We start from the raw sequence: 12,521 nt of genomic DNA, 5'->3' as shown, positions 1-12,521 counted from the left end.
ATAATATACAAAATTGGAGCTTTTATGATCAAGCAGCATTTCTCCTTTTTTAAATTCATATCATTGTGAATTCAGTAAAACCCATTCCTATATATAAATATTCATACATATAAACACATACACATGTGTATGTATGTATGAATGAATGGTACTGTGGTGTGTGAATAGAAGGTGAGCCTAGGAGTCAGGAATACCTGGATTTAAATTCTCCTTCATACACACACTGGCTGTGTGAATTTTGGCAAGTTACTTGATCTTAGTATCCAAGGTCATTCTCTAGGTCATCACTTGCAGAAAAGATGTTTATTTATATTGGTAGAATTTCCTTACCTGGAGTTCTCCATATCAAAGAAATTACAAGCTATAAACCCAAAATGTAAATTTCCCAAAAGGTATTTTCCATGAAAACTATTCCTAAGCCAATAATTAGTTGTATTTAGTTGCTGGATATAGCTGTGGTACAAGTATGTTCTGGAGTAAATTTCCTGCTTTTATAAACTATACTCAATTGCCCCCCAGAAGAATATTTTGAGAAGGTAAAACAATTAACATTCTATTAAGATATAATTAGCTCTCTACAGTGTTTTCTGTTTTCATAAAATTTTTAAAAAAAGATAGACATTCTAAGTTGCCTAGATTCTCTAGGCAACCTTAATACTCTTTTTAAATAACAAAATGCATTTTCCCTTTTCTTTATTTTTTGATTTTTTTTCTTATTCTTATACTCCTACTCAGTTAATTCAAGTTTCATAAAAAATGTTACTACAAAAAAGTATACATACTACAAGACTTCCCTGTGCATTTTAGAAATTCACGTGGCAGGGGGAGGTGCTGCAGGTAACATGCTGGGTTGCAAAAGAGAAAAATTTCCTTTGAGCTTTCAGCTTTTCTGTCCATAAGTACCATAGACTCCTAGAAAGTTCCATTATGATGATTTCAGTCAATGCTACTAAATTTTTAAGAACTGGGAGGGAATTTAAAGATGATTTTTACAAAAGGGATAACTCAGGTCTCTATCATTCTGCTCAGAATTATCTGATTTTTCCCCCAGGGCAGATTTTTAATAAGGTATGATACTACACTTTACACATGATTCCTTTCATGCTCTTGAAAATCAGGATGATCTGATGAAAGGTTTATATTGCTTATCAGGCCACAGTGAGGGCTGAAGAAAATGTGGTTTCTCTCTTTTGTAGGTAAGCTGTAGCTCTCTCATCCCTACCCCTATCTGACTGAAATAATAAATCTGGCCATCTATTTAAATTGGTATTAAAATGGAAAGTCTTCAAACCTGCCTTTCACTTTATTTAAATCATCCAGTGGCACCCCTGGTTGCAGACCTCTATGCTGGCCAGTGCTTTTCCTTCAGCCTCAGGGAAAATTGGCTTTTTCAAAGGCAAAGCCTGCAAGCTTGTGTCAGATGGCATTTTCCTGATGTCAGTGCTTGGTTTCTAAAATCTGAAGGGGGGTAGAAAAGAATGAAGCTATTGTAAAGTTGAAAAGGGGGGTGGGGGACACCAAAGTATTAGGAAACAGTGACATGACACCAAATTCAGTTTCAATTTTTCTTGCTGCTGTCCTTGTTGTCATTGATATTCAACAAAACCAGCACTGAGGCTCAGAACCCATGACTCTAAAAAATAATTGACTGAGAAATACATACATTTTGTCACATGAGAACTTTACTGGAATTTAAACCAAAATAATGACCGAATCCCACTATCTTGGGGTTTATTAAAAGAGCTCAGTCAGCCTGATTCATGGGAGGGAGCATGCTCCCACCCAGTGTCCCCAAGGCATCAAACCTATTCTATTTTTAACAAAAATTCTTGGATGGCATTCCTAAGGTTTCAAAACCATTATTTGTCCATTTTCTACATAAATAGGTTAAACATAATCTAAGATTAATAGCAAAAATACTTGTTATCCAGGCAATCACAACCACAGGGGAAATTTTGCAGCTTGAAAACACCCCTGACATTCCTACATTTAAATTTAATTTTCTTATCAATAAAATGGCAATAATGATAATAATGCTTGCATTTTACAGGGTTCATGGGATCATCTAGTGCAGAAAGGACCTTAGAGGCCATCAAATCCAAACCTCTTATTTTACAAATCAGGAAACAGAGGCTTACAGTAAGTGACTTGCCCATAATCACAAAGCTAGTATCTGAAACAGGGTTTGAATTCAAGTCTTCTAGATTCCAATTCTAGGTTGCTCTGAAGCTTCCATAAGATGCTGAATGTAAAGAGGTCTTTAAACTTCAAAGCACTAAATTAATAGAAGCTGTCATGACTAGTGAAGATGATAAACTATACATCTGCTTTCCGCATAATATTAGCAGATTTGTTTGGTCAATTTGATACAAAGTAACACTGAACTCGGGGATAAGTATAAAATAATTTATTTTCAATAAGTAAAAAGGCTTGTTGGAATATCCATCGTAGGCTTAAATGTCTTCTTGTACCAGCCTGGCTCTTCCCATAACCTCCGCATCTCAGAGAAAAATGGAGCTGTTGTACTCATAGCACCTGTGTTTGTAGCATTTTCGATGTACGAGTGATACATCAAACTTTTGAACATTTTCTCCTTATGTTACGTTGAAGGCAGGACACATAGATTCACATGCTTAACAGAATCAAAATGAGGACTACCTGATAATGAGCATTTTCATTAATGTGACCAGCTGAATAATAGACCTTATTTATCACTTGAGAGAATCCAGTTCAAACATGAATAAAATCTCATGACTTCCCTGATCAAGGTTATGGTAATTGTGGTTCATTACAGAGAGCACTCGATGAAGTAGAGGATCTGAGTTCAAATCTGATACTTCAACTTAATATGTGGGACCTTAGCCTAATTATTTAAACTCTCAGGGCTTTAATTTCCTGAAAAAGAAGGCAGATGGGCAAGATGACCTCTAAGGTCCCTCCCAGATCTAAATTTGTGATCGCTCTAGAAACACTCTGCCTGGGGCTACTTCCCCAACTCCTACTCAGGGATTGGCCCCTCTCAGGGGTTGCCACTCTCAGATTTCTAGGGCAGTAACCCTATGGGTGGCCACTTCTAACACTGGAGCTCATGTATTCCTCCTGCTGTGCTTTCTATTAACAATCAACCAGAAGACGGAATTAGCTTTTAGAAAAGATACTTACTAATGTTATATAGTATTTCCTATGAAATATTATCCCCCAAAACCTAAATACATATAGCATCCATAGGAGAAGGGGAATTGAAAATTAGAGTATACTGTTAGGGAAGTACAGATATGGATTACACGTGTAACAAAGAATAACCCACAATTCCTAGTCTTCTCTCTCTTTGTAGAGTCCCCATGTGGCTCCTCTTGGGTGCAGTATTTCTTGTGGGTAGGCACTCTGTTTGGTTTCCAGGGTCAGCTTCTTTCACAAACCCATAGTCAACACTCCTTGCTATCACCAGAAGTTACACTTACTGAAGGTACCTTTTCCCTCTAGTGACTATCTCCATCCATATCTCTCCTCAGTGTATGTCTCCTGCAACTGGGTGAATGCATTGTTCCCTAAAGGTCTAGTAGCTCCAATTAAATAGCTGATAGGAAGGGGGAGAAGGTAAGCAAATAAATTCTCCTCAATTCTTCCCATTTGCTGAGAATAAAATCCAGAGAATAAAATCCTCCAACTCTCAAACTGACTTGCTATTTTTATATATAGATCCAAAGGAGTGATTGATTTGCCTATGTGGCAGCATCTTCCTTTACCCCGTGCTCAAAGCCCTCTAATCCTCCAGAGTTGATTTAGGAGGAACTGATCACAGGTTTGTTGCAGAACTGAAAGAAAATTCCTTAACATCTACTTAAAACTTTGTGATCAAATTCTAGGATTGTTCATTGATGACTTGATTAATTCTATGACAATCAAATAGACTTTAGCACCTGATGAAGTTACAGAGGCATGGACATATCAAAACTTCATTGTGCCCTCTTATTGATTAAATTAATTGGGGTGGGGGCTGAAAAATCTTACTATACTATAATCATATATATATGTATATATATATATATATATTCCATATGTGTGTGTGTGTGTGTGTTTGTGTGTGGAAAATGGCACTCTCTCTGCCACTGGGATACAGAGAGGCTGAGGTAAGGGTATACATTCTTAACTTCTATTCTCCCCTTGAGTGTCCCATTCTCTTGCCATCCAAGATTGAGTAACAGAGACCACTGAACTAGAAATCCAAAGGTCTGAGGTACAGTCCTCCTTCTGTCATTTATTAGCCACATGTCCTAGTCACTCAGATAATAAGCATTTGCTAAGCATGTACTATGTGCCAAGTTCTGTGCTAAGCATTGAGGATACAAGGAAAGGCAAAAGATAGACCCTTTCCTCAAGGAGCAGACTTTTTACTTATGAGGGCCTTATTTTGACAATCTTTAAAATGCAGAACCTGCCTATGACACCTCAAGGCCTATTGAGAATGAGAGATGAATATTAAATGTGCAAATCTTATGTAAACTCCTAAGATTGTAGTTGTAAAACTGGAAGGGACTTAGAAACCCTCAAACGGAGTCCCTTGTTCTACAAATGAGAAATCAAGGGAAAGAGGGGAACTTGCTGAAGGATCTTATAGAGCCAGGAAGCGTTGAAGATGAAATTTAAACCCTGCTCTTCCCAACTCCAGGTCCAGTATTCTATTTGTTCCTCCACACTGCTTGTAAAAGACTAGATAGATATGAGGAAGTTAGATTATCAGTTTCATTTGGAATAAGGGTAAAGGAGTAGCCAAAGGAGGAAGAGGAGAGGAAATAGCAGACATTCTTCATACCTGTGCTACTCCTTGGGGAGGGCCTTCTGACACAAGGTAATGTGGTGGTCTATGCAAGGTGTCCAACTCCTCACAGGGGTAGAGGTACCTAGTGGAACCTCAAACTATGACCCTTCATATACTAATAAATGAGATATAATTTGATCCTCTCAACAAGCCTGGGAGATAAGTACTATTATTATCCACATTTTTACAGATGAGAAAATTGTATCAAGAAGAGATTAAGTAACTTGCCCAGAGTCACACAGCTAGGTAGTGACTGGATTCATATTTGAACTCAGGTGTTTCTGACTCCTAGTTCAGCACTCTGTCCACTGTGAGAAGAAGAATAAGAAGGAGGAGCAGGAGGTGGAGGTGGAAGTGGGGAAGAAGGAAGAAAGGAAGGAAGGGAGGAAGAAAGGAAGGAAGGAAGAAAGAGGGAAAGAGAGAGAGAGAGAAAGAAACAAAGGGAGGAAGGGAGGGAGAGAAAGAGGGAGAGAGGGAGGAAGGAAGGAAGGAACAGTGCCAACAATAACACCACCACCATTAGATCTTCTGAGGTTCTAGCACCCAAGAAGCTAAGCCTTGCGTGGCCCATTAGAATGACAGAGACAGGAAATACCTTCAGAGAAATGAATGATGAGCAAGACAAGATGAACTAATATTGATTTTAACTGATCTAGTCAATTCTAGAGAGTTCCATTTAATAACAACTAAGATAAAGAAGCACCAGAAATCTATCTGGTGAACTCCTAGGAAAAATACTCATGACATTGGCATAGAAAGTTGATGAGTGGATTAAAAGTTTGCCATATCTTTGTCTAGGTTTGTTGTGTCCCAACAGAAAACTATTGCATGTAAGCAGAAAAAATATTTTAGGTTTTTTTTTTTCCTTTAGGAAATGAATGATTGTACTGCAATGAAGGCTCCCTGGGTGAAAGAAATGAAGATTCAACCCACAAGCATTTACTAAGCATTGCTATATGTAAGGCACTGTGCTAGGTGCTGGGAATACAAAGACCACACAACACAAGACAGAACTGGCAAGGGAAGGGGAAGGAAGGACAAGGGGGAGAGGGGAGAGGGGAGGGAACCAGGTAAAAAAATAAGGGAATATAGGGACATAACAAAGACTGAACAATAACAGACCAGAGTAATAAAGTCTTTATACCAAGGCAATAAAATTTTGAAGGCCCGGACAGCAATTTCACCTCTTCAGCAAAAATCAAATAACTGGTTTGAGAACCTACTTAACAAGAATTGTTAAATGTGAAGGTTCAAGGCAGAGTTGCTTCTACCCTACCTGTTGTACCTGAACGGATTTCTCCCCAGAACTGAATTTTTATTTAAAAAATTCATTCAAATGTATTTTATGCTACTTAGTCAGGTTTAGTAAAGTTTGCCCAAGGCACAAATAATCCTAGTTACAATTCTCATAAGAATATCTTATCTTAATTGTCATCAGGTAATAAGAGGCCTTTTAACTACAGAGGAAGAGGCTGTTCCTCCAAACAGGGCCAAAATTACTAAAATGTTCTATTTTCCTAAAAGATGGGGGTAGGGGGAGGATATATCTCAAATCAGAGGATGTCAGATTAACTTGGGCACTTTTAGGTTGAAGAAGAGAGAAGTTTCTCCATTGGAGAAGGTAGTCATATTTTACTCAGATTTCCATGAATTATTGTGCTATATTAGAAAAGCATATTCTAAGGTTAGCTTCTCTGTAAGTCTTAAACATAACACTGACTCCCATCTCTTTTGTGATTTTAAGAAGGACCTGTCTAGAAGTAGAAATAAGCAATCTCGAAGGCCCCTTCCAGTGTGATTATTTCTGTCAATAAACATGCATTTATTATTATTTTTTATTAATTAATTTGTTTTCAGTTTTCTATAATCACTTCCATATATCTTAAATTTTTCCCCTCCTTCCCCCACCTTCCCCTTTATCTACCCCCTCCCTCCCCAAGATGGCATACAATTTTATATAGGTTCTACACATGCATTCTTATTAAATACATTTTCACCTTAGTCATGTTGCACAGAAGAATTAAAATGAATAGGAAAAACCATGAGAACAAAACAAAGCATAACACAAGTGAAAATAGTCTGCTTCATTCTGCCATCCACTGCCATAATTCTTTCTCTGGATGTGAAAGGCATTTTGCCTCAAGTCCATTGGGAATTTTTTAGGTCCTTACATTGCTGTGAAGGACTAAGTCTACCAGAAAAATTCCTCACACACTGTGGTTGTTGCTGTGTGCAAAGTTCTGCTTGTTCTGCTCCTTTCACTCAGCATCAGATCATATAAGTCTTTCCAGGCCTCTCTGAAGTCTTCCTGTTCATCATTTCTTATAGCAAAATACTATTCCATTACATTCATATACCACAGTTTATTCAGCCATTCCCCAATTGATGGGCATCCCCTTGATTTCCAGTTCTTGTCCCACCACAAAGAGAGCTGCTATAAATACTTTTGTACATGTGGGGCCCTTTCCCATTTTTATGATCTCTTGGGGATACAGTCCTAGTAGCGATATTGCTGGATCAAAGGGTATGCACATATTTGTAGCCCTTTGGGCATAGTTCCATAAACATTCATTTATTAAGTGCTTCCTCACAATGTTAAATATTGGTGATCCAAAGAGGTGAAACCATCTCTGCCTTCAATGAATTTATAATGGAGCTACAATGGAATGGAATCCTTCAGAAGGAGTCATCCTGTAGTTAGGTAAAGAGTAGAAAGAGAGATTGAGAAAGACAGAAACAGAGACAGAGTTTGGAGGGAGAGGGAGACCAGGAAAGGCTTCTAGTAGAACATGGCACCTGAGCTGACTCTTGAAGGAAGCCGAACTTTGCAGTCTTATACAATAATTTTCCTTAAAAAGAAAAAGAGGCATTTTTATTTTTCTCTTTTTAAAGAAAATTATTACATAAAGCTGCTGTGGCAATATTGAATTTCTCATAGTTTTGTTGTTCTAATCCCCATCCCACCATCTATAAATATCTTTTTTATAATAATTTATTTCTTGCCAATTACATGTTCAAAACATTTTTTCTTTTTTAATTTAATTTATTTTGTTTTTACTCTTTCCCTTCCTTCCATCCCACCCTAGAGCATAACATTAGATTATTATTAAAAACAATACATTTTTAGGTATACATGAAACCTTATTATGAATACTATCCACCTCTTTCTCTGGAGGTGGATAGCATCTTCCTTCATAGATCTTTTGTGGTTGTTTTGAGTATTTCTAATACTCAAAATAACTTGGTTATTCACAATTACCCTTCAAACAATATTGTTATTATTGTATATACTGTTCTCTCGGATCTGCTCATTTCATTTTTCATTATTTCATTCAAGTTTTTTCATGTTTTTTTCTAAATTCAATCACCTTATCATTTCTTACAACACAATAATATTTCATCACAACCATCCCCCAATTTACAGGTATTCTTTCAATATCCATTTCTTTGCCACCACAAAGAGAGCTAATATAAATATACTAGAACATATAGCTTCTTTTCCTTTTCATCTGATCTAATGGTGGTATTTAATTTTTGAGAAACTAACGCATTTTATCATTTAGTAGCTTCTAGTTTGTAGTTCAAAAGCCAACATTTAAGTGATATTTTTGTTATATGTTATTCACAGATAGACATCATCCCTTCCCAACAAATTTATAGCAAGGTTGTTACAAGGTTGTTTGTTTATAACAAAATTTGTTCAAAGCCTTTTTATACTTAATAATAAATGACCTCTATTTTCCATTAGTTAATCAAGAATGAAATTTATCATCTTTCCCCATCCTTCTTGATGTTAGCTGCTCTTTGAATTATTTCCAATTTAATCTTATCTCCAATGAACCCTCTATATTTGTTTTCATATGTAGTTATTTGCATGTTTTCTCTTCCACTAAACTATTGAATTCTTTGAGGGCAGGAGCTTTTTGTTTTCCTTTTGTTTTTTGTTTGTTTATTTGTTGCTTTGCCTTGTATCTCTGTACTGGTCAAGTGGCTGGCACATAGGAAGTCCTTAATAAATGCTTATTGATTTGTTGACTTGACTTAATAGCAAGTGTTGAGCTGTTGGTACCTAACTGAGAACACATACAAATCTTTAAAGGTAAATGAACTTGACACATGTTCTAATCTTTTGGGAAGAGACAAAAAACAGAAAGTTTTCCCCTGAACATAGCCCATTGCAAAAGGAAGATATTGATAAGATTCACATGGAATTGATACATTATTAAGCTCTCCTCTTCAACAAACAAGTCAATATCTGCTTTTTTTGACCCTTTCTCTGGTTTAATGTTCACCCCTCTGTCTTTGGATGCTTGACCTCACAAATTCCACTTGTTGATTCTAAATCCTTAACCAGTTTCCAAATTTGTGACTTAGCACAAAACGATTGAGAAGACAAAAGAACTAGTTAAATGGATCAGCTCACTCAGTATGACAAGACAACTCAACTGAAATGATTTTAGGATTCAATCAGCAAGCACCATCTACCTCCTACTATTGCTAGTTTATTAAGTAAAGTCATTGAAAATTAAAGCTTAAAAGCATTTGTAGCCTTTAGTCCAGGAAGCAAGGGGGTACAGTGGAAAAATCTGGGGCTCTAGGGTCAGAAGACCTAAGTTCAAATCCCAATACTAAGACTTAACTTACTACTTGTGTGAACCTGGGGCAAATCTCTTAAAATCTCCAAGGCCTCTGATTCCTCATCTATAAAACAAGATTGGACTAGCTGGTCTTTGAGATCTATGATCACAGTCTAAACTTTTCATTTTTGAAATAAGAAAATTGATATCATAAGAAGCAAAGGAGATTGCCCAAAGACACACAAGCAGTAAATGGCAGGTTCACAGTCATAGATTGAAAATAAGGACATTAAAGACCATAGAGTCAGATGACAAATGAGGAAACTGAGGCAAAGTGAGGCTTAGCAACTTGCCTAGGGCCACACAGCAATTATCCAAGGCAATATTAAAAACTAGGGTCATCCAAATACAGCACTCTTTCTGCTACACCATCTAGCTGCATCTGCTTGAGCCCAACTTTCATGGATCCCAATTTACTGTATTTTCCACTAGGTTATGCTTCCTCTAGCTACTTGGGTTTGCTATAATAATGAAATAATGGAAATGTTGGGACAGCTAGGTGGCAAAATGGATAGAGTGCCAAACCTGAAATTGGGAAGACTCATCTTCTTGACTTCAAATCTGGCCTCAAACACTTATTACCTGTGTAATCCTGGGCAAGTCACTTAACCATGTGTGCTTCAGTTTCCTCATCTATCAAATGAGCTGGAGAAGAAAATGGCAAACCACTCCAGTATTTGCCAAGAAAACCCCAAATATGGTCACAAAAATTTGGATGTGACTGAAATGACTTAATGACAGTAACAAAATGGAAGTATTAGGAAGAAAAACTGGTCTTCCTTCCACTCACACATACACACACGCACATACACACACACAAACACACAAAACTGAATATAATATAGTATATGAGGAAATAGAATGGTAAAGTAAATAGAATAATGGACTTTGGCCTTAATTTCCTCATATGCACAATATATGAATGATAGCTACATCGCAGAGTTTGCATGATAGCTGAAAAAAGTAGCGTGTGTATATAAAGCATTTTGCAAGTCTTAAAGTGATATAAATGTCAGTTATTATTCACTGAAGGATAGTTTTCAATCCTTTGGCTTTGCATATTTGATGAGACTATGAATAAGTTAGCTAAGAAATCTGTCTCTCTTTCCCTATCTGTGAAATGGGACATGCTCCTTCTTGATGCCAGATTCACAAGGATGACATTTTTTTACTACATTGGAATAAAATGTGCCCAACTGCTTTGGATTCTCCTTATGTAAACAGTGATAGAAACAAGCATATGAAAACAGATCAGTGAGAATAGTCTCAGATGCAATAGAAAGCATGCTAATTTTCTGGAGGACGACTGCTTTGCTTCCTAAGCATATGACTTGGGGCTCTTTACGTGCTAAAAATACAGTATTTACTATTTTATTATTTTATTTATTTTATTTTATTTATTATTATTTATTATTTTTCTCTTCTTACCTCTCTGAAAGAGAGAAAGGCGGAAAAAAGAGATTCCCAACTGATTTTCCCCTTTGCCTGTCTTTATCCTCATAAATGAGGTTAATAGAACACTATAATTGTGTGGCGTTCATCAATAAAAGTAGAATGGGAAGAATGTGCTAAACTCATAGTATCTAAATCTTGACTTTGCTGAATGAACTTGAGCGAATCAATTCAGGGGTCCAGGCCTCAGTTGCCTAATCTATAGAATTAGTATTTCTTTTAGATTACCTCTAAATTTTCAGCTCTAAATTCTCATTAGCACTTTTATATAATTAACAAGTTAATTAGTAACTTTATAGTTAATAAGCACTTAACCAGAAATCAGAACACCTAAGTCCTTAGTCTTAGCTCTTCCATTTCCTTATTGTTTGATCTTTAGCATGGCAGTTCGTTGCATTGGGTCTCCATTTCATTATGTCAAATGAATGGACATAAGTTGGTACTCTCCAAGGTCCTTGTGAATGAGCATTCTGTAATTCTTTATACTACACTGGTACCACATGTGTTCATACCAAGTCAATTATTGAAAATATCCATGTAAAATTCCCTGGTATTCAAGGAAAAAGGCAGATAATACTCTAGAAATCCAAAAGTTACTAAAAGATGATTTAACAGATATAACAATTTTGATTCATACCTGTGAAACACTAGCCTCATTGGTGACTTGAGTCTGCATTTTTAATGGTATTTGAGCTAGTGTTATTTATGTAAGAATGAGACGACTAAAGTCAATAGCTACTACCATTCCCAGGGAGAAAACTGATAAAAGATCATAGAGATTAGGAGAAAAAAAGAATATATGTCACAAGAGATAAAATTCATTTGAAGGAAAAGTAAGTTGTGGTGATATGAGACTGCATGACCTAGACAAGTCACATAGCCTGTCCAATCCACTATCAAAGTGCTATTGTAATGTTTCATCCATTTGTGGAAGAAAGCTTGAGTTCTCAAGGGAACATATAAGTACAGGGTGAGCTCTGGAGAGTCTAATCAAACTGACAAGGCTTTGAATTTACAATTGGCAATAGATGAGGTTTCTCTCTAGCTAAGTGTAGGAAGGCTCATCATCAAAAAACTGACCACCAAGTGATGCATTTAAAAAAAAAAACTATTAATGACATATGAAAAGGTTATGTTCTTTACTAGGGAAAGAAATACTCATCCTGAAAAAATTTCCTTTCAATAGATCTAAGTATCAGAATAATAAGGTATGTATACCCTTATATTTAATCCTTTGACATTTACTAGTGGTGTAACTTTGGATAAATCATTTCAACCCTTTAAAGCTCAGTTTCCTCAAATGTGGTAGGAGGATTTTTTTATGTAAGGAAATAATTTTAAATTGTAAAACCCTAAATATATACATGAAATGTTATTAATACTAACACTGAGTTGATTTAGGAAATAAGTTGGCCATCCAGGAAAACTCAAGAGTGCCATCTCCATAGCAAAGTGACATGATGACATTTATTTTTCAAGACTCTGAGTTTCTTTTGTGAATGGAGATATTATATTCTATAACAGACCAGCTACTTAGTAACATTTTTACTAAGTAGTAAAAACTTGTCCTTAATACTCTGATGATTTCACAACCACAAGTCTTACCTTGAGTG

This window comes from Notamacropus eugenii, chromosome 6 (genome assembly GCF_028372415.1).
Source record: "Notamacropus eugenii isolate mMacEug1 chromosome 6, mMacEug1.pri_v2, whole genome shotgun sequence".
Lineage (NCBI taxonomy): Eukaryota > Metazoa > Chordata > Mammalia > Diprotodontia > Macropodidae > Notamacropus > Notamacropus eugenii.
Note: the sequence above shows the minus strand (reverse complement) of the source record.